Below are 20786 nucleotides of genomic sequence, written 5' to 3'. Positions count from 1 at the left end.
TGAGATTTGATCAATGCCTTATGGGAGTTGGAAATCAATGCCTTTTTTTTTCTCCCCGCCCCCTTTTCCACACTTCTCTTTTCCCCCTTTTCCTATCGTTGTTCCTTACTATTTGCTTTTGCATTTCCGTATTTTATGTTATAAAGGAATGAAATTATATAAAAAACTGTAAACCTGTAATCAATGTCCCCACATATACAAATACTTAGGCAATGCTGCCAAAACCACCCTCCTGACTTTTCTAACCCCTTCTCTTTCAGATCCAACACTGTGATATATGAACCTATGTAACTATTAACCTGTTTGGCTGCAATGTAATTACATAACCTATAAAGTCCAAGAGACACCAAACACCTGTGACAGAGGTTGTTAAACTGTGAGATCCCAAGATCCCTTAAACTGATAAATGGGCTTGTTCGATCCACCATGAAAATTAATTATTTCACTGGGGTTAGGACTGGACACAGCATAGATATGCACTTTTAATGGTTGAATTTTAACTTATCTACCACAGAATTTCTCAAACCTTGCAGTGGCACCACAACTGCCTGCTATGAGCTTTATTTATTTTTATTTTATTTTTATTTTAATCCCATTTATATCCCGCCCTTCTCCGAAGACTCAGGGCAGCTTACAAGCTTAGCAGTAGCCTTCATTCTATGTATATGCCTGCTTATTAGGGCTTTCACACACACCCCAAGCGGCATTATTACAAAGTCAGCTTATTGCCCCCAACAATCTGGGTCCTCATTTTACCTACCTCGGAAGGATGGAAGGATGAGTCAACCTTGCAGAGACAAAGTGAGGGACGTAGCCCAGAGTGAGTTTTGACCACAGTCCCATAGGCCTGTGCAGACCCGATCAGATTTAAAAAAACAACAACAACAACCCTGCAACATTGCTACATCCCACAACCCACAATTAGAGAACTATTGCTTTATCAATTTTGTCAAATCCGGGGGCATCTCTGGCAAATCGTATCAATGCCACAATTGCTGTGTGTGTATATCACACATCTGATGCAAACCTGTAATCACAGGATTTATTTAATTTATTTTTATTTTTATTTTATTACATTTATATACTGCCCTTTCCCAAAGGACTCAGGGCGGTTTACAGGGTAATTAAAAACCAAAATACAAAAGTTAAAAAACCAAGTTTAAAAAATAAATAAATTTATCCCTGTATAAATAAAATTGGTGCATCATTGCCTATCCATTAGGAGGGCTTCTCCACTGTTTGTTTCTTTATACCAAGGGTCTTCAAACTTGGCCCTTTTATGACTTGAGGACTTCAACTCCCAGAATTCCTCAGCCAGCATGCCTGGCTGAGGAATTCTGGGAGTTGAAGTCCACAAGTCGTAAAAGGGCCAGGTTTGAAGACCCCTGCTTTATACTTTGCATTTTTTTAACTGTCCATCTGTTGGCTGAGGACATGGCTGGTGACATACCATTTTTACAGCCAAACAGTTGCAATTATATATTGTGTTCGCAGTGATTTCCTTGTCACAAGGAAATAGCAGAAATGTCACAGTGAAATAACTCATGATATAGCCTTCTTTTCACGGGTGTATTCTCCGGAATGCATCAACAATTTAAGAATGAGACACTGTCCAATTTCCGATATTTTGATTTAATAAATTGGACTTGGCTACTGTCAATAAGTGAATGTAGGTGTTATTAACTGCCCAGAGTCACTTCAAAAGTGAGATAGGCGGCATATAAATTTAATAAAAAAAATAAATAAAGTAATAAACTGAAATCAATATCTATCTATGTGATCCAGTAAAAATTATTGGACAATTTCTCTTTTTTTCTCGCCCTACTGTATCTGATGAATGAGCAAAAATACTATCCTTAAGGTACCATCCATAGCTTCAGAAGGTTTACTATATTTGAATATATGGCTCTTTTTCTTTTTTAAAAAAATGCAACATTTCCCATTATCTATCAGACAGCGATTCTAGTGTGCATTTTATCACAGGAAGCCTAATGGGTAACATTCTTTAAATGCATCTTCCATTAATATAATCATGATTTGCACCATCACCCAGCAGAAGGCCTTGATTAAAATCAAGGGGATGAGCAGATTGTTCAGCAGTGAGAGCCAGATTAAACATGCATCATGGGCTGAGGAAACTTAGCTGATTTACATATATTAGTTGCATGCAATTAAGATAATTTGCACATGCATTGTGGGAGCAATTGCTGCAGTTTGTCTATGAGTGTTTTTTGTAAATGGGAAGTAGGGCCCTGAACTTTCAAAAACTAAGGTTGCTTTTAAGCTAATTGACATACAGAGAAGGGAAGGGAAGGGAAGGGAAAGGGAAAGGAAAAGGGGAAAGGAAAAGGAAAAGAGGAGAGGGAAAGGGAAAGGGAAAGAGGAAAGGAAAGGAAAGTTGGAGGAGGAGGAGGAGGAGGAGGAGGAGTGCATATTACAATAGTGGGGAGAATGTACTATTTATTTTCAAGCATTCGTCAGATGTCACTGATGGCTACATTTCCAAGCAAATGTAGATGGTCACCAAATGCTCCACAGGGAGTCTTCAACCTACGACCACAACTGAGCCCCAAATTTCTGTTTTGCTAAGCAAGACGTTTGTTAAGTGAGTTTTGCCCCATTTTACGACCGTTCTTGCCACCCTTGCTAAGTGCAACACAGCAGTTGTTAAGTTCGTTAGATATTTGTTAAGTGGATCTTGGTCTACCCGTTGACTTTGCTTGTCAGAAGGATGCAGAAATTGACCACGTGATCCCGGGACACCGCGACCGTCATAAACATGAGTCAGTTGCCAATTGTCTGGATTTTCAGCACGTGACCCTGGGGATGCTGCAAACAGTCATAAGTGAGAAAAATGGTCACTCGTTCCCCCCCCCTTTTTTTTCCCTCCCTTCAATGATGTTGTAACTTTGAATGGTCGCCAAATAAGCTGTTGTAAGCCAAGGGCTGCCCGTATTTTTGACGTCATCCTTGCTTTCAATATTGACAGGCTTCTTTGAAGAGCAGCTTTAAATCAAAACAAACCCGGATCAGGCAATTTCTTCCTAAACTTTTGGTCCTGCTCAACGGAAAGCAGAATGTTGGAAAATGCATTGGAAGCGCTAATTAATTCTGAAGGTCGGCGCTGTTATATCACCACGGATGTAACAGCAAGGAATCCATGCCAGCACGCTAAAGAAACATTTGCAACTGTAGGTAATAAAAAAATGACAAGGGGTGTTCACTTTGTAATGCATGGATGCAGAGGACGCATTAAAATTTATCCTATAAAGCCACCACAACTTTTAGCACAAAAGGTGATCTTCCGTCACCAATCCCCACTGCTCTAGATGCCGGAGCTGGGGACTTAGGAGACATAAGGAATGGCTCAAAAAATTCAGGGCACGGTGTCTTATTTAATTCTTGATGTCATGCTGCTGGGGTGGGCCCCGTTTTTACTGGACAAGCAACAAGCATTTGTAGAAGCGCCAACTTGTGTTTCACAACAAAGTGTCTGGACCTCGCCGAGACCCTAGAACAGGGGTCTTCAAACGTGGCCCTTTTGTGACTTGTGGACTTATGAAGGGCCACGTTTGAAGACCCTTGCCCTAGAACAACTCTTCTCTGTTTTGGCCTCCAGTCCCCTAACCAACAAAGATGATTAGGGGACTGGAAGTTAAAACACATGAAGAACAGTTGCTGGAATTGGGTATGTCTAGTTTAATGAAAAGAAGGATTAGGGGTGACATGATAGCAGCGTTCCAGTATTTCAGGGGCAGCCCCAAAGAAGAGGGAGTCAAGCTATTCTCCAAAGCATCTGAAGGCAGAACAAGAAGCAACGGGTGGAAACTGACCAAAGAGAGAAGCAACCTAGAACTAAGGAGAAATTTCCTGATGGTTAGAACAATCAATCAGTGGAGTGACTTGCCACCAGAAGTTGTAGGTGTTTCTTCAGTGGAGGCTTTTAAGAAAAGATTGGACAACCATTTGTCTGAAATGGGATAGGGTCTTTTGCTTCAGCAGGGGGTTGGACTAGAAGATCTCCAAGGTTCCTTCCAACCCTGTTATTCTATTAAAGTGGGGGTTAGATGCAGTCTATAATTGGTTTGTCCGACGTATGATCATGATGACCATATCCATCAAGACAACACCTTGACACTTCAAATGCACCCACCGGAATCAAAAGTTTGGAGACTCTTTGCGTAATTCCCTTGTATGTCCTCTTTTTGAGACACCTTCCCAATCAGGTGGTTTTAATTCTATATTTACCAGAATCCATATTCAACCTGGCTTGTAAGATAGCTATTGAGAAGATAAAAACAGATCAGGGGAATATTCCAAGAGAATACATGATATGAAGCAGGAAACATTCAAGCACTAAATATACTGTGGTCTTTAAAGACTCAAATCACATAATGTATTTTTTAACCTCAATCCAAGATAATCCCATTAAATCAGTTAAAAGCAACTCGACTTCCTTGGTTCTTTCCTTGAAGACATTTCGCTTCTCATCGAAGAAGCTTCTTCAATTCTGAAGAGGAACTGAAGAAGCCTCTTGGATGAGAAGTGAAATTTTTTCAAGGAAAAAAAACAACAAAGTCCATTTGCCTTTGAAAAAGTACTTTTGGGGTACTAAACAGCATCTTTATCTCCTTGGTTTTTTTACCATTTCTATATTTGCCTTAGGGTATTTATGTTAAAATGTTTTATTTATGCTTTACGAATGTATGGTAATCCATAAATAGTTTGGATAAATGACTAAAACTGGCCAAGTCAGTTTTCCTTCTCTGTCACTTAATCTCAACAAGAAGTCTGGGAAGATTAGGTTTTCATTATTTTTTTTAAATTCCATTTATATCCCGCCCTTCTCCGAAGACTCAGGGCGGCTTACAAGCTTAGCAGTAGCCTTCATTCTATGTATATGCCTGCTTATTAGGGCTTTCATACACCCCCCCAAGCGGCATTATTACAAAGTCAGCTTATTGCCCCCAACAATCTGGGTCCTCATTTTACCTACCTCGGAAGGATGGAAGGCTGAGTCAACCTTGAGCCTGGTGGGATGCGAACCTGCAATAATTGCAGGCAGCTGGTGTTACTTAAGGAGGCATTAGCCCACTGCTCCACCAAGGCTCTTATTTGTGCCATATTAACACAATCATATTATGATATTATATATTGCAATATACCATATGTAGATATTACAACATCTATCCTATTGCAACTCTATGATGTCTTATTATGTTGATTTTATCATGATTTTACCTTAATTTAATATTTTATTTTATATATTGTATTGTCCACATAATTATTATCTGTCTGTCTGTCTATCTATCTTTGCTGATGCTTTATTTAAATTTATGTTTGTGTCTGTATCTGTAAAGTGTTTTATTAAGTGTTGCATATCAGTGATTGCATGACCTCCGAAGATGCCATATGCTAAATAAATAAATAAATAAACACAATCAGACAATGTGGTAGTTTAATGTTATATGCATGTCCTTTGTACTCAATTAAACAATCAATACATCCAAATTGAATTTAGATGTATCATGCCTTGTAAATCATTGGGTCATAAACCTTAACAATACCAACATGTAGTTAGTATAAAATGGAACTAAATTAGTGTCTTAGGGCTATAGTAATTAAAACGAGAGTTATGCAAGCATCCCATGATACTCCTGAAAGATCAAGGCAGCTTGGATGGACCACTTTCAGATGCAAATCCTGTTTTGTGGCTTAAGAAAGTGGGTTTAAGGAACAATATCTCCTCAGTGTGAGAAATCTTTAAAAACAATTGCATACTTTATAACTTTCTTTTGCTGCATAGATAGTCCTTGACTTACAACCATTCATTTAGTAACCATTCAAAGTTACGGCACTGAAAAAAGTGCCTTATGACCATTTTTCACACTTAACGATCGTTGCAGCATCCCCCAAATAACTCATTTTTATTTTTATACGTACCTACCTACGTAAGATTTTTTTTAAAAAAGGAAGATTAAAAACTAATACAAATGGGTGATTACCCGTTTTGATAAAATGCAGATATTTATTGTTTGTTTAGCCAATTTATATGGCCACCCATCTCACAAGAAGTGACTCTGGATGGTGTCCATATTACAAACTTCTAACAGCTTGCAAAAACCACTCTCCCTTTTCCCTGATGCTGTTTAGTCCATTACATTTATTTTTATCTTCCCAAAAAACTTTGGAGATGAAGTACATGAGGAGGAGGATGACAGATTAATTCAAAGTCCATCTAATCCAAAACTCTGTTGTCAAGCAGATGTTTAATGAATTTCGAAGAAAAAGATGGGAATTCAAAACCACTCTTATGCTTGTATTCTCCAGCATTTGACACAGAGAAACATACCACCTCCTAAATAATAAACAATATACCCTGGGGGAAAAAAGGAGGATGACTCATCTGACATGATGTAAGGCAGCAGTTTAGAAGAAGCAGTTCCATGCTCTTTTACGACTCGTGGACTTCAACTCCCAGAATTCCTGAGCCAGCATGGCTCATGTTATGTATTAGGCTTTTTAGGGACACCTAACGCACTTGTATAAGAGTCACCACCAGGAGGTGTTGAACTGTAACTGTTTTGGCGGGAAGCAGTTTCAGCGGGAAACAGAGGTTCAATCCGATTGGTTGGCTGTGTACCTGGCCAGGTGCAGGTAGCCCCTATCCCCCAGTACAGTTAGGTAAAGGTAAAGGTTCCCCCGCACATGCATACTAGTCGTTTCCGACTCTAGGGGCCAGTGCTCATCTCCGTTTCAAAGCCGAAGAGCCAGCGCTTGTACGAGGATGTCTCCGTGGTCATGTGGCCGGCATGACTAGATGCCAAAGGCGCACGGAACGCTGTTATCTTCCCACCGTAGTGGTCCCTATTTTTCTACTTGCATTTTTACGTGCTTTCGTACTGCTAGGTTGGCAGAATCTGGGACGAGTAACAGGCGCTCACTCTGCTACACGGCACTCGGGATTCGACCCGCCAAACTGCCGACCTTCCGATCGACAAGCTCAGCGTCCTAACCCACTGAGCCACCGCGTCCCTTATCCAGTACAGTTACTTCCACCTAATAAAGAGCTGTTATGCTGTACTCATCGGCCTGGCGTCCTTCCTACTCTTCAGAACCCACTACACAACAGCTCAGCTTGGAAACTCCCTTTCCCCTCAGCATAGCTGGCTCAGGAATTCTGGGAGTTGAAGTCCACGAGTCATAAAAGAGCCAAGATTACCTACCCCTGCTGTATACTGTCACACTTCATCTTCAGATACATTCCACACCTCCAACTATGAGACACTCTTCCATTATTGCCTCAACAGTCAAACTATTATTATTGACAAGGTTTTGGTCCACAAGATACTTTCTGGAAATGCTGTTGAGGAAGCATTTCTCTCCAATCTAACACAGTTGATTTTTTTTTTTAACTAGACATATGGACACATCCACCCTGTTAGCATGGGGCACAAAACCCAAACGACACAGCTACTAGCAATTTAACCTTGTGAATGTCAGGTCCACATGACCAAAAGAAAACCTCCAAAACCTCAACCAGGTTCTCCCATCACAGAAAGGCAATGAAAAACGAACAAAGGTTGGTGCTTTTTACAAATGAGAGCCTGTATGTGTCAACGCTGCTAACATCGGACATTCTTGCTTTTACAACATATGGAGATGCGGCCATTCTCCTTTAAATGTTTTACTCTTAGAATTAGAGTTAGAATTAGATGATACTGGGGGGCGGGGGGAAGGAATGTACATGGGAGTTAGTTAGACATAACAATATTGTAACAGTGTGAGAACCAAGGTGGTTTTTTTTTGAAATAAGAGATGATAAGAAATGGTGGGTTGGAGAGCTGGAGGGAAAGCCTGCATTTCAAACTAATTGGAGAATGTGATTTATGACTATTAATTAGAGGAGGGAATTGTGCTTGATACTATGTGCTCGAGGGAGGGGAATTCAGATTTTGGCTCTGCCTATGTATGTCCCGATGCTATGCTACTCGAATAAAGATTCTTTAAGGTAAACAATGCCTCGAAGTTCTTTGAACAGTTTCATCTGTCGGAACCATGACAGTATGCGTGCTGCATTGAGAATGCTTCATGGAGAATATGATAAAGAAACCACGAGTGTCTACAGTATATTAAATGGAGTATGGTCATAAGGCTTCATTTGACCCCCAAGGTATACATAATCACTGGAAATGCTAATGGATTTTCATTCTTTACAGGGTGGTACAGACTGATTCCTTAACCCTGTACATTTCTTACCTTCGTTTAAAGCAGCTTGCCAGCAATTCATATATTAAATCTGCATTCAGCAGCTGTAGCGCTAATAGAGTTCCTTTAATAGCAACAAGAATTCCACTATAATAAAGTACTAATATTCATGATGATGATGTTAATAGCAATATTACTAGCAGGATCCATAGTGATCATAATTGTAAAACTAATCTTAATCAAAGTGTAGTGATGCCACGGAATTCATACTGTTATGCTCCAGACTATGTATTCCAGGGCCATACAAGGAAAGCATCTGAATTGAAGGAACACAGAAACGAGATAAATATGGCAATTTACCGGAGGAAAAAATATGCAACACATAAATTTGAAGCGTGAACAAGAATGTGAGAGAAGCATTTCCTTTCATTAAGTCCTACCAATGAGAAGTAAAATCACCGTCAGCTTGATAAAATGATATCCCTTTCTTACAATGTAATAACTATTATAACTGTTTATTATGTTTCTTTTGAAAACATTGCCTTCTAATCTCCGACCTCTACATTTATTTTCCTGGAGTGTCTTTTATTGTTTCAATTTGTTTATAAAGACGTAAATATTATTATTTTGCTCCAAAGTAATGAAGTTGTGTTGTTAGTTGCGAAGTCGTGTCCGACCCATCGCGACCCTATGGACAATGTTCCTCCAGGCCTTCCTGTCTTCCACCATCTTCTGGAGTCCATTTAAGCTCACGCCTACTGCTTCAGTGACTCCATCCAGCCACCTCATTCTCTGTCGTCCCCTTCTTCTACTGCCCTCGATCTTTCCCAGCATTAGGCTCTTCTCCAGTGAGTCCTTCCTTCTCATTAGGTGGCCAAAGTATTTGAGTTTTAGCTTCAGGATCTGGCCCTTCTAAAGAACAGTCAGGGTTGATCTCCTCTAGGACTGACCGGTTTGATCGCCTTGCAGTCCAAGGGACTCGCAGGAGTAGAAAAATACATTAAAAAGAGAAGACGGGGTACCCATAGATTTGCAAAGTAAGAAAAGATTCATGTGGGCTTAAGATTTTAAGAAGAATGAAAGAAGCATCTTTAGTAAAAAAAAAAAGGGGGGGGACCCAATAGCAGGAACATGGGGGTTTCCCCACTGTTCTTTCACCAACTGAAACAAACATCTGGGCTACAATACATTCTTTCTTCATCTTTTGAAAGAATAAAAAAAATCGTTTTGTTGCAAGCTACTTCTCCGATCCGCCCAAAATTAAATCTTCCTGTACATCCGTTTCTTTCTTCTCTTCTTTGCAGTACAAGAAATAACATTCAGTATTGCTCAGATTTTCCCAAACTGGCGCTATCAGATGCATCTACTACCGTGTTTCCCCGAAAATAAGACCTAATCGGAAAATAAGACCTAACTTGATTTTTCAGGATGCTCGTAATGTAAGCCCTACCCCAAAAATAAGCCCCAGTTAAGATCATCAGCCAGACGGACACATTTAGTACCGTATTTCCCTGAAAATAAGCCCTAATGTGTCTTTTGGAGAAAAAAATAATATAAGACCCGGTCTTATTTCGGGGAAAACACGGTATGATTGCTGGCTGAGAGCTACTGGAGTTGCTAAGACAGATGTCAACTAGGGACAGACTGACTTGATTCCCTAAGAACTAGTCTGTCCCGTTTCTGTTGTTAAGAATGGATGATTGACAGGATTTCTTTGGAGCATTTTTAGTTTATCTACTTGTCCCAATAGATATTAGGCTGGTCAGTATGGGAACAAGATGTAGAACAGGATAATAAAGCTATTGTTATTGTTCTTAATGAGTAAGATGGAAGTTAGGCATGAGGAAGGAAGGAAGGAAGGAAGGAAGGAAGGAAGGAAGGAAGGAAGGAAGGAAGGAAGGAAGGAAGGAAGGAAGGAAGGAATGGAGGGAGGGAGGGAGAGAGATAGTTGGGGGCAATATGCTGACTCTGAATTGCTTAGAGAGGGCTGTAAAGCACTATGAAGCGGCATATAAGTCTAAGTGCTTTTACTAAGTGCGAAGGAAGGAAGGAAGGAAGGAAGGAAGGAAGGAAGGAAGGAAGGAAGGAAGGAAGGAAGGAAGGAAGATAGTTGGGGGAAATATGCTGACTCTGTGAAGAGAGGCCTGCAAAACACTATGAAGTGGCATATAAGTCTAAGTGCTATTGCTTTTAACGATGGAAGTCCCATTACTCTGTTAGGCAAGTTAACACAGGAAGGAAGGAGTACATAAATCTGAAATTCTTAAGGCAGTAGTCTTGCAAAAGAAATAAAAGCTAATTCCAAAGAAATAAACATCTTGGTTATATATTTAAAGTTGATTCTACCTAGCCCCAGAATTACCAAACCAAACAGCTTTATTATTTACGGCAGCCAGATTTTACTATGGCCATTAGGGGTCATCACGGGCTTCCAAATTCCTTCTTGAAGACACGGGGGGGGGGGGGAAACGTTCACATGTCTCACAAAGTCTTGATTCCTGATTTCAACTTAGCCCGTTATAAAGCTCCCACACTAGCCATAGACATCAATTTGCAAATGATGTGAAAGTTCTCAGGAGAAAGAATAACTTAAGCCTCTACCATGGCAGGAATTATTTCTTTTTTCCCCTCTTTGCAGCAGAAGATCAACCTGACAACTATGAAGTGTATCTCTGACAGCAAGTCTCTGGTAGGCCCTAGGTTTTGATTTACTTGTGTGTGTGTGTGGGGGGGGAATCATCTCAGCATCTTGTCAAGAACAACTGTAGACACAGCACAATGCCACCAGAACAACTGAGCTAACCTTTCATGCCAAGCTGCAGTCTCAAGCAGTGGACGGCTGGGGCAGATGATCTGAAATGACAGTTCAAAAGTCTCTCTTTGCCTTCCGATGACATTCTTCACAAACAAGCATTGTTATTTCAACCTTCAGATGGTGTCAAGACCTGGACAGTTTCATTGACTGCTAAAAGAAATCCAGGAAGGCCTTAATAGAGTCGTAGAACTGAAAGGCCTCTCCAAGGACATCTATTTCAGGGCCAGCTTTTTGTCAATAAGAGTCTTGCTTTTCCACAGGTGTTCGGGGAGCCATCTTAGAAGCATCCGGCTCCATCCAGGCCCTTCGGGTTCCTGGTTGAGAAATCTGACAGGTTTGCTCCAGTGGTTAAGGTACCGGGTTAGAAACCAGGAGACTGGGAATTCTAGTCCTGCCTTAGGCATCACAGCTGGTTGGATGACTTGGGGCCAATTACCAAGGTCTGTGAGTTCTAGTCCTGCCTTAGGCATGAAAACTGGCTGGGTGACATTTAGGTCAATTGCCAGGAGATTGTGAGTTCTAGTCCTGCCTTAGGTATGAAAGCCAGCCGGTCCAAAGCTGCTTGTCAAAAGGCATCTTCACTTTCTTGGTTGTTGTTTTTTCCCCCCTTGAAAATGTTTTGCAAACTTAACAAATGAATAGCAAATGTCTATCAGGGTTACATTTTGCTTTAAGCTATTACAGCTGCTTTGAAGTGTACCTCAACTAGGTTTTTAAACGGCTTCTGTATACTTGTTGGCTTTTAATGCTTCTCTTTGTAACCCAGTTATGTGCGGCTAAGATGGACAGACGTACAAACATTTTAAATAAATAAATACATTTGTACTAATGTACCATTTCTCAAAGGGACACAGTGGCTCAGTGGGTTAGGACGCTGAGCTTGTCGATCAGAAGGTCGGCAGTTTGGCGGGTCGAATCCCGAGTGCCGCGTAACAGAGTGAGCGCCTGTTACTCGTCCCAGCTTCTGCCAACCTAGCAGTTTGAAAGCACGTAAAAATGCAAGTAGAAAAATAGGGACCACTACGGTGGGAAGGTAACAGCGTTCCGTGCGCCTTTGGCGTCTAGTCATGCCGGCCACATGACCACGGAGACGTCCTTGGACATGCGCTGGCTCTTCGGCTTTGAAACGGAGATGAGCACCGGCCCCTAGAGTCGGAAACAACTAGCACGCATGTGCGGGGGAACCTTTACCTTTACCTTTACCTTACCATTTCTCAATCTCAGGAACTTCAAGATGGTGAAGTCTACATGTGTTAAAGTTGCTGAGATCAAGGATCACCGTATTAAAGCCTCCAACATGCACATAAGTTACATAATACTAGAAGTAGGGTCACCAACTGCTAGGTGAAATATACATACGTGTATTCATCTGTGGGAATAATGCTAGAAAGTTGATGAAGAAGGTGATTTATGTATTAGATTTACAGTTTGTCTCACTTAACAACTGCACTGTTCAGCAGCTGTTCAAAGTTACAACAGCGCTGAAAAAGTAACTTTACAACTGAGCCTCACACGAACAACCCTCACAGCATCCCACAGTCAAGTGATCATCATTTGAACACTTTACAGCTGCTGACAAGGAGAGTCAATGGAAAAGCTAGGAGTAAAATTGCAAGTGGCAGTCATGTCATACATAACAACTGCAGCAGATGTGAAGTTGTGAGTCTGTTATGGTCATGCAATGTGTTGCTTAGCAACCATGGAGGAAATGAGGTCCTGCATGGTGACACGGTGTGTTGCCTAATAACCACATTACAGGTAGTCCTCAACTTATGTTCTTGTAGTGACTGTTTGAAGTTACAACGGCACTGATGAAAAGGGATTTATGATAGTTTTTCACACTTACGAACCTTGCAACATCTCCATGGTCATGTGATCAAAATTCAGACACTTGGCAACCGGTTCATATTTATGACGGTTACAGTGTCCCAGGATCACGTGATCCCCTTTTGTGACCTTCCAACAAGCCAAGTCAATGGGGAAGCCAGATTCACTTAACAACCGTCTTACTACCACTACTGCAGTGATTCACTTAACCACAGTGGCAAGAAAGGTGGTAGAATGGGGCAAAACTCATTTAACAACTGTCTCGCTTAGCCACAGAAATTTTCGGCTCAATTGTGGTCGTACGTTGAGGACTACCTTACTTAGCAACAGAATTGCTGGTACAATTGTGTTCGTTAAGCATGAACTACCTGTGTATCCCACTTTTCATACAGGAGCTTAAGGTGGCATGCAAAACCCTCGCGTCTCTTATTCCACATCAAAACCTTTTCAGGTAGCCCTGGCTGAGGCTGTGCTCCTGGGTCAAAGCCACCCACGATAATCTCTGAAAATCTCCAGGCCAAAAACCAGTCAAAGTACTAAGCCTCGCAATAGCACCGACGACTTAAAAGCCACCCTCTTTCCAATTGCAAATTGGAATTACAAACGCCAGATTTCCATCTTCTCCGTAGCTATTAAAAGATTCTTGTCAAGTTCCTTCTTTCATTTTTGCCTTGCCTGAGTGGATGAGGACATGGCAGCTTTCAATAATAAAGAAAACATATTTGGATGAGCGATATATTGGCACTTTGCTAGTTTTAAATATACAGCCTAGCATATGTTTAACACAGAACATATGGGGGAAACAGAAAAACCAAACTTGATTCCTAGGCGAAATGCTGTAACTGCCATGGTACAAAAGTCTACAGCATAGCAGAATAAAGTCAACAAATTCAGCTGTTAAGCTGGTTAAATGGAGCCCTCTGACCTGAAATGGTCTATCTTGGAATGCAGTGTGAAGTTTCTATACTTAGAAAAGGTATGTAGTCCAGAATATCAGATACTGGTTTTATGAGGGGGGTGGTGTTATGCACTACAGCCCATAGGTTTCATGTTTTAATTAGGACGTTGGACTACAGTAAGTTTCTCGACCTGGGCAACTTTAAGATGTGTGGACTTCAGTTCCCAGAATTCCCCAGCCAGTGGGAGTTGAAGTCCACTTAAAGTTGCCCAGGTTGACAAACAATGGATCCAGAATGGATCTTCACTTGCCCAACAGGATTGTTCTTGCTATCAGGAGCATCAGGACCTCCATACAGCCTTGATGTTGAGGTGAATATCTCAGCATAAAACTCTTTTGCTTGTTGAGTGGATTTCAATAAGGGCCATATATGGGAATATAGGATTTCACCTAGCCCCAATTATCGGAAACCAATAACCTTGGTAGTTCTTCTGTTATGCCTTAAACATCCCACCCTGTCTCCTGATTTGTCCTTACCTTTCACTGGTGGCTTTGGATCCTAATTCCTGCCTAACCCCACCACCCAGTCAACTGTTCCCTGTACTATTTCAGACAAATGATTGTTTCATCTCTTCCTAAAAGATCCAAGGTTGGAGCACCCACAACTTCTGGAGGCAAGTCGTTCCACTGGTTAATGGTTCTGTCGAGAAATTTCTCCTTAAGAGAAGCAACCTAGAACTAAGGAGAAATTTCCTGACAGTCAGAACAATTAACCGGTGGAACCAGGAGTTGCGGGTGCACCAACAATTACGGTGGTCGTGTCAAGCAGAACTGAAAATTTGCACAAAATGTAAACATTTTGAACGGGGACGCGGGGCAGATTTTTGTAGGAGGCATCATCATTAGCGTATTTTTGCAGGCATAACCGTTAGCATATTGATCATCAACTTTTTCTGTGTTGCCTTTTGCAGCTGGAGAGGTGCTTGCGTGCGTGACCGCAGAGATGCAAGCACGGCGAAGCAGATGTCATTCACGGAGATGAAGACAGAAGAGTCTAAAGATCAGGCCTGATGTATGAATCGAGAGTGATTTTTCTTTCTGACACAAGGTCGTCCGTCTATAACAGAGGGAGCGGTTCAACCAAGTGGTGACTTTATTACTATTGTTGGTCAGATTTCCAGCTGAAGCGTTCACTTTGCCAAAAGAAAAAAGAAAAAAGCCTAGCTATGAGATTTCTGAGCGAGGCAGTGATTGATTTGTTAAAAAAAAAACCAGAAGAAACTCTGATGCAGCCCAAGTCGGTTGGGGCACCGTGAAAGCGAATTCAAAGATATATGTCTCTTAATTTCAGAGAGGACTTAAGCATATGCAAATTCACCAGTGTGGAAAAATGCATGGACCTTGCTAGAGGTCCTGCTCTTTCTTCTCTAAAAACAGAAAGTGAACTCAGCTACTGCAAAATTATTCTTGCTGGCAACTCAGTAGTGCTTTATCTGACTTCTCTTATAACTGTTTTAATCCTGGATTACTTTTTCAACCTGAAAAAAAAGATGTTTTCTTCACTCACACCCCACACACCTTTGGGGTAAGCTAATCTGCAGACCAGTTAAGATGAACCGCCAACCCAGAATTAAAAATGCTAGAAGTTCGGATGAAATCTTTTCAACCCATAATCCCAGCTAAATTAACCGACATAGTACTCCCTCTGATCATTGGTAGTTATCCCAAAAATATGTCTAGAATCCACTAACATATCCCCCAAAATCTCCTGCAATACATCTGGTTTGCACACTGCGTTAATCCATTTTTGATTCAGGATTAGATGTTAATGAATTCTGCCCCATTCGGGTGGTCCTTGAGTTACAACACTTTGCTTAGTGACTGTTCAAAGTTACAACGGCACTGAAAACTGTGATGACAGCTTTCTTGCCATGGTTGTTAAGTGAATCACCGCAGTTAGCAACTTAACAATAGCAATAGCACTTAAGACTTATATACAGCTCCATAGTGCTTTACAGCCCTCTCTAAGCGGTTTACAGATTCAACATATTGACCCCCAACAATCTGGGTCTCTCATTTTACCGACCTTGGAAGGATGGAAGGCTGAGTCAACTTTGAGCCGGTCAGGATCGAACTGCTGGCAGTGGGCGGAGTCAGCCTGCAATACTGCATTTTAACCACTGCGCCACCAGGGCTCTTATAACACGGTTATTAAACGAATCTGGCTTCCCATTGAGTCTGCTTGTTAGAAGGTCGCAAAAGGTGATCCCATTGACCCCGGGACACTGCAACCATTGTAAATATGAGTCAGTGCTTCAACAGTCATAAGTGTGAAAAATGGTCACTTTTTTCAGTGCTGTTGTAACTTCAAACGAGGACTATCTGTAGATCCATTAAATACTGGAGTCAAACTAACTCGGCTTCTTCTGTGCCTTTGCCAATGTTATCTTTTCCAGAAAAAATAAAAATAAAATGAAAGCATAAGACAATGGACTTTGCAAACATCATATAAAAAATAAATGGCCTGGGCTCTTTTGAATCTGCTGGCACCTGATGGCTAAATGCAACGGAAGTGTGTGGGACACCAGCTGCAGATGTTTTGTGCTTAGAACCAAGCTCTTTCCCTGAGACCCATTAAGTGCCAACTGCCTGCAAGGCCAGCAAGCTTTTTTTTTTCTTTTCTTTTTAAAGGCTCTGGGTAGCTTCTTTTCTGTCTCTCCCTCCCCCCCCCTTTTTTTTTGAGTGCACTTCCAGATAAATGCCAGTCATTTGGCCAGGGCTGACACACAGAAGGTGCAGCAGGCACAGATGGTACTAATGCATAAATGTAATCTAGCAAAGAGAGAGAGGGAGGGAGGGAGAGGGAGAGAGAGAGAGAGAGAGGCCAGTGCCAACCCAGACAAAGTTCCAAATAGCTGCAGTGCTTTTAGAGGAATATATAATGTGTAATGTGATTGGCAAGACGGACTCGGAGGTTTGCATGAGCTGGTTGTTCCCAAATCAACCATCTAAAATTCTAAGACAAAAAAAAAAAAAAAGAGGGACAATTGGGATCATCCTTGTAAATAAATCAGTAAAAGTTACTGGGCCCAAACAGACTCTGGAGAGGATGCAAAGAAGAGCAACTAAGATGATTCGGGAGCTGGAGGCTAAAATATATGACGAACGGTTGCAAGAGGTCTAGTTTAATGAAAAGAAGGACCAGGGGTGACATGCTAGCAGTCTTCCAATACCTCAGGGGCTGCCCCAAAGAAGAGGGAGTCAAGCTATTCTCCAAAGCACCTGAAGGCAGGACAAGAAGCAACGGATGGAAACTAACCAAAGGGAGAAGCAACCTAGAACTAAGGAGAAACTTCCTGACAGTGAGAACAATTTACCAGAGGAATGACTTGCCTCCAGAAGTTTAGACTGGAAGTTTTTAAAGAAGAGATTGGACAACCATTTGTCTGAAATAGTATGGGGTTTCCTGCTTGAGCAGGGGGCTGGACTAGAAGACCTCTAAGGTCCCTTCCAACTCTATTATTCTGGTTTTCCGGTTTCGTCAATCTAGAACGAAGAAGAAATTTCCTAACAGTGAGAGCAATGAAGAAAAATGGTCAGCAATTTCCTTCCTCCAAAACATTTTTCTTGCCAATCCTAGTGGGCTTCCATATAGCTCCTCACTAAGTCAAAATATAGTTAGCTTTTCTGAGATCAGTCAAGGGTCAGCTACATTAGGTCCCACTCCCATTTTCTCTCTCTCTCTCTCTCTCTCTCTCTCTGTGTGTGTCTCTCTCTCTGTGTGTGTGTGTGTGTGTGTAACAGAGACCTTTCTAGAGTTTGGCTTTGACTGTTCTCCTCTCTGCCTCATTGCAACTCTGCAAATAGGTGGACAGAAAGATCTAACCTGACATCTTTTGCTCTCGCCTTTCAGCTTTCCGAGTGAATTATCTGTGAAACAGCTAATAATTAATTGCTTGTTGTAGTTTTCTTATCAAGAGGCCTCAAGAAAGGTTTGCAGAAGAATTACCATGCAGAACTGCCAGTAATTCTTAGGCCTTCCTGTTTCTGCTTAATTGCCTGTCAAATACAAGGAAATGCACTTCTGAACACATGTTCCTTGTGACATTTCCCTCTTTCACACATTCTCGGAAACGCAGGGTGAATTCTACCTGGACTGTGCAAATGAAGATGGTGTGGTGGTTGCATAGCTTTCCAACAGCCATAGTTCGTTTCAGGAGCATTCTCTGTGCACACGTGCTCCATCTTGGAATTACAAAACTTCCCCCCCTCTCTCTTTATATAGTGATGCTTCTCAAACTCAGCAGCTTTAAGGTGTCTGGACTTCAACTCCCAGAATTCCCCAGCCAGCATGATTCAAAATTGCCAAGGTTGAGACCCACGGCTCTATAGGTTAATCCGTTCTCCATGCTAAGAAAAAAAAAATGTACAAGTGCATCTCGACAAGGAAGCAGATCAACCCATGGGGTTAACAAGAAGCATTATGCATCTGGATAAGGGGTTCAGCCCCTTAAAACTCCTTAATTTGTCTAGTTTCTACTTTGGTGTGGTTAGCTTTGATGCAATGTGGTCCCAGTTCAACCCAGTAAAAGTTCAGGAACTGTTTTAGCATTAAAAGGTTGTCCTCGACTTACGACCACAACTCTGCGGCTAACTTAGAAAACTTGAGTTTTGCTCGTTTTGCAATCTTTCCTGCCACAGATGCTAGCTGAGTCACTGCAGTTGTTTAGTTAGTAAAGTGAGTCTGGCTTCCCCATTGATTTTTGCTTGCCAGAAGGTCACAAAAGGGGATCGCGTGACCCCCCCCCAGGCGCACGGCAACCGCTATAAATATGAGTCAGTTTCCAAACGAGCGGATTTTGATCCTGTGACCATGAGGATGCCATAATGGTCGAAAGTATGGAAAATGGTCACCGCTCACTTTTTTTCAGTGGCGTGGTTAACTTCAAGCGGTTACTAAATGAATGGTTGTAAGTTGAGGACTACCTACAGTACCTGTACGTGGAACTAAGGCACTTCTAGTGCGCTACAGAAATCTCAAACACAGCTTATGTTGCAGTGATGATGTTGAAAAGAAGGTTGATCTCAAAGGCATTCATATCCAGAATTTCTAAATGGCTATCTAGAGATGGCCGATTTCAGAATAGCTATGCAGAAGGGAAGAACGTCCAACGTCTGATAGATTTAAACACAACAGCCAAATGTTTCATTGCCAGCCACAGTGCCACAAAAGATCAGCATCCTAAATAATGCTAGCAATTTCTCCAGCCCCAATTGGAACAGTCTAAATCACAGCATTTAACCCTAGAGATCAAAAATAAGGACGAAATGGAGTATTATGAAATTTGGCAAAATTTGTACAATTGGTTAGAGTTAAGGAGGATCGCTGAGATGAACATTGTTTGATTGGTTGATAATGTAAGGATTTTTTTATTAGCATCTATAGAATGGACATAACTGGAAGATACGTAAATACTGTATAACGCTGAGGACTGAATGACAGTTTACTAAAAAAAACCGACAGATCTTATATGTACAGTTTTTTATACTCTGTCCTGTTATAGATTGTATTTTAGGTTTTTTTTATTTCTTTCTGTAACATAAGATAATACTAATAGTAGTGTTGTAGCTAGGGAAGTTGAATCATGTCCACTTTTGTTTTTAAATGTATATTTAATAAAATTTTCAATTTTTTTAAAAAAAATAAATAAATCACAGCATACATGCGGGGCAGTTTAAAAGAGAGTAAATGAGGGATGGGGAAAAAGGAATTAAGTCTAAGCATCATTTGGGATTCCCACAATGGAAAAAGGGCTGGAGAAGCCGACTGAACTAGCTCCGAAGGTGCTTTTTCAAGAGGCAACTGGACTTTTCTTTGTTTTTCCTGGAAGACGTTTGGCTTCCCATCCAAGAAGCTTCTTCCGTTCTGACTGAATGGGGAATTGGAAGGATTCAATCAGAACTGAAGAAGCTTCTTGGATGAGAAGTGAAACAGTCTTCAAGGAAAAACAAGAAAGCCTAGTTGCCTCTTTGAAAAAGCACCTTTGGGACAATCGTGACCTGGGATGACTGAGCATCTCCACAGACATGGTAGAACTAGCGGAGATGGCGAAATTAACTGCTTTAATTAAATGGAAGAATGCATCTAACTTTACTTCTCTCTGCAAACTGCTTCTGCATTTTGTACTTCAGATAGAATGAATGAAATGAAACTTTTTGAGTTTGAAATTTACTGACCGGACAAGTTTTTTTTGTTACAGAAATGACTAGTATATATCGAATACGTAAATCAGGGGTGTCAAACTCAATTTCATTGAGGGCTGCATCAGCATTGCGGTTGCCCTCAAGGGGCCGGGTGGGTGTGGCCAGGGTGGGCGTGGCCTACTGGGTGGGCGTGGCTAGAGTGCGTATGGCCTACTGGGTGGACGTGGCCAGCTCTACATCGTTCGCATCAAGGGTGCCTATGGGGGCCTGGGCAGGAGTGGGACAGATCTGAGGGTCTCTGGGCCAGGGCCAAGGCAGTGGGGGCCGTTCCCTCACTGTTTCCAGGATGGCTTCGCGGGCCGCATGAAACCACTTTGCGGGCTGGATCTGGCCCCCGGGCCTTGCGTTTGACATGTCTGACGTAAAGTAAAAAGTTGAGGAGGTAACATTATTATGTTTATTTTACCGCAACGAAAAAGTCAGAAATTAATGCTCCCCCCCTCTTTTTTCCCCTTTATGCTACACTTCTCTCTTCCCCCTTTCCCACTATTTTTAGCTTTGTTTTTATTATATACTCTAATAAATTCAATAAAATTATATTATCATCATCATCGGGGCTGCAGTTCTAATGTCCGGTCAGATTACAAGTACAGTAGTGGCCAAAATTGTGGAAATCTTTTGGGAAAAGTGTATTTTTGAGGTTTGATGGCTAATAACACCACCTTTTTTTTTGGAGTAGTACCATAAAATTATATATCAATGGAAAGATAATTTAATCAAGAATGTACTGCAACAAAGTTTGTTCAATTATCTGTTCTGTATTCTATGAAAACT

At 41.4% G+C, this 20786-nt stretch overlaps 1 protein-coding gene across 1 annotated transcript in view; it reads right to left on the bottom strand.

The window, feature by feature from the left end:
- The window catches only part of ANTXR2 (ANTXR cell adhesion molecule 2), a 148713-nt gene that overhangs the window by 4203 nt on the left and 123724 nt on the right, over positions 1 to 20786 (bottom strand). The window lies entirely within an intron of this gene.

This window comes from Vipera ursinii (genome assembly GCF_947247035.1).
Source record: "Vipera ursinii genome assembly, chromosome: 7".
Classification (NCBI taxonomy): Eukaryota; Metazoa; Chordata; class Lepidosauria; order Squamata; family Viperidae; genus Vipera; species Vipera ursinii.
Note: the sequence above shows the minus strand (reverse complement) of the source record. Positions and strands in the feature narration are given on the sequence as shown.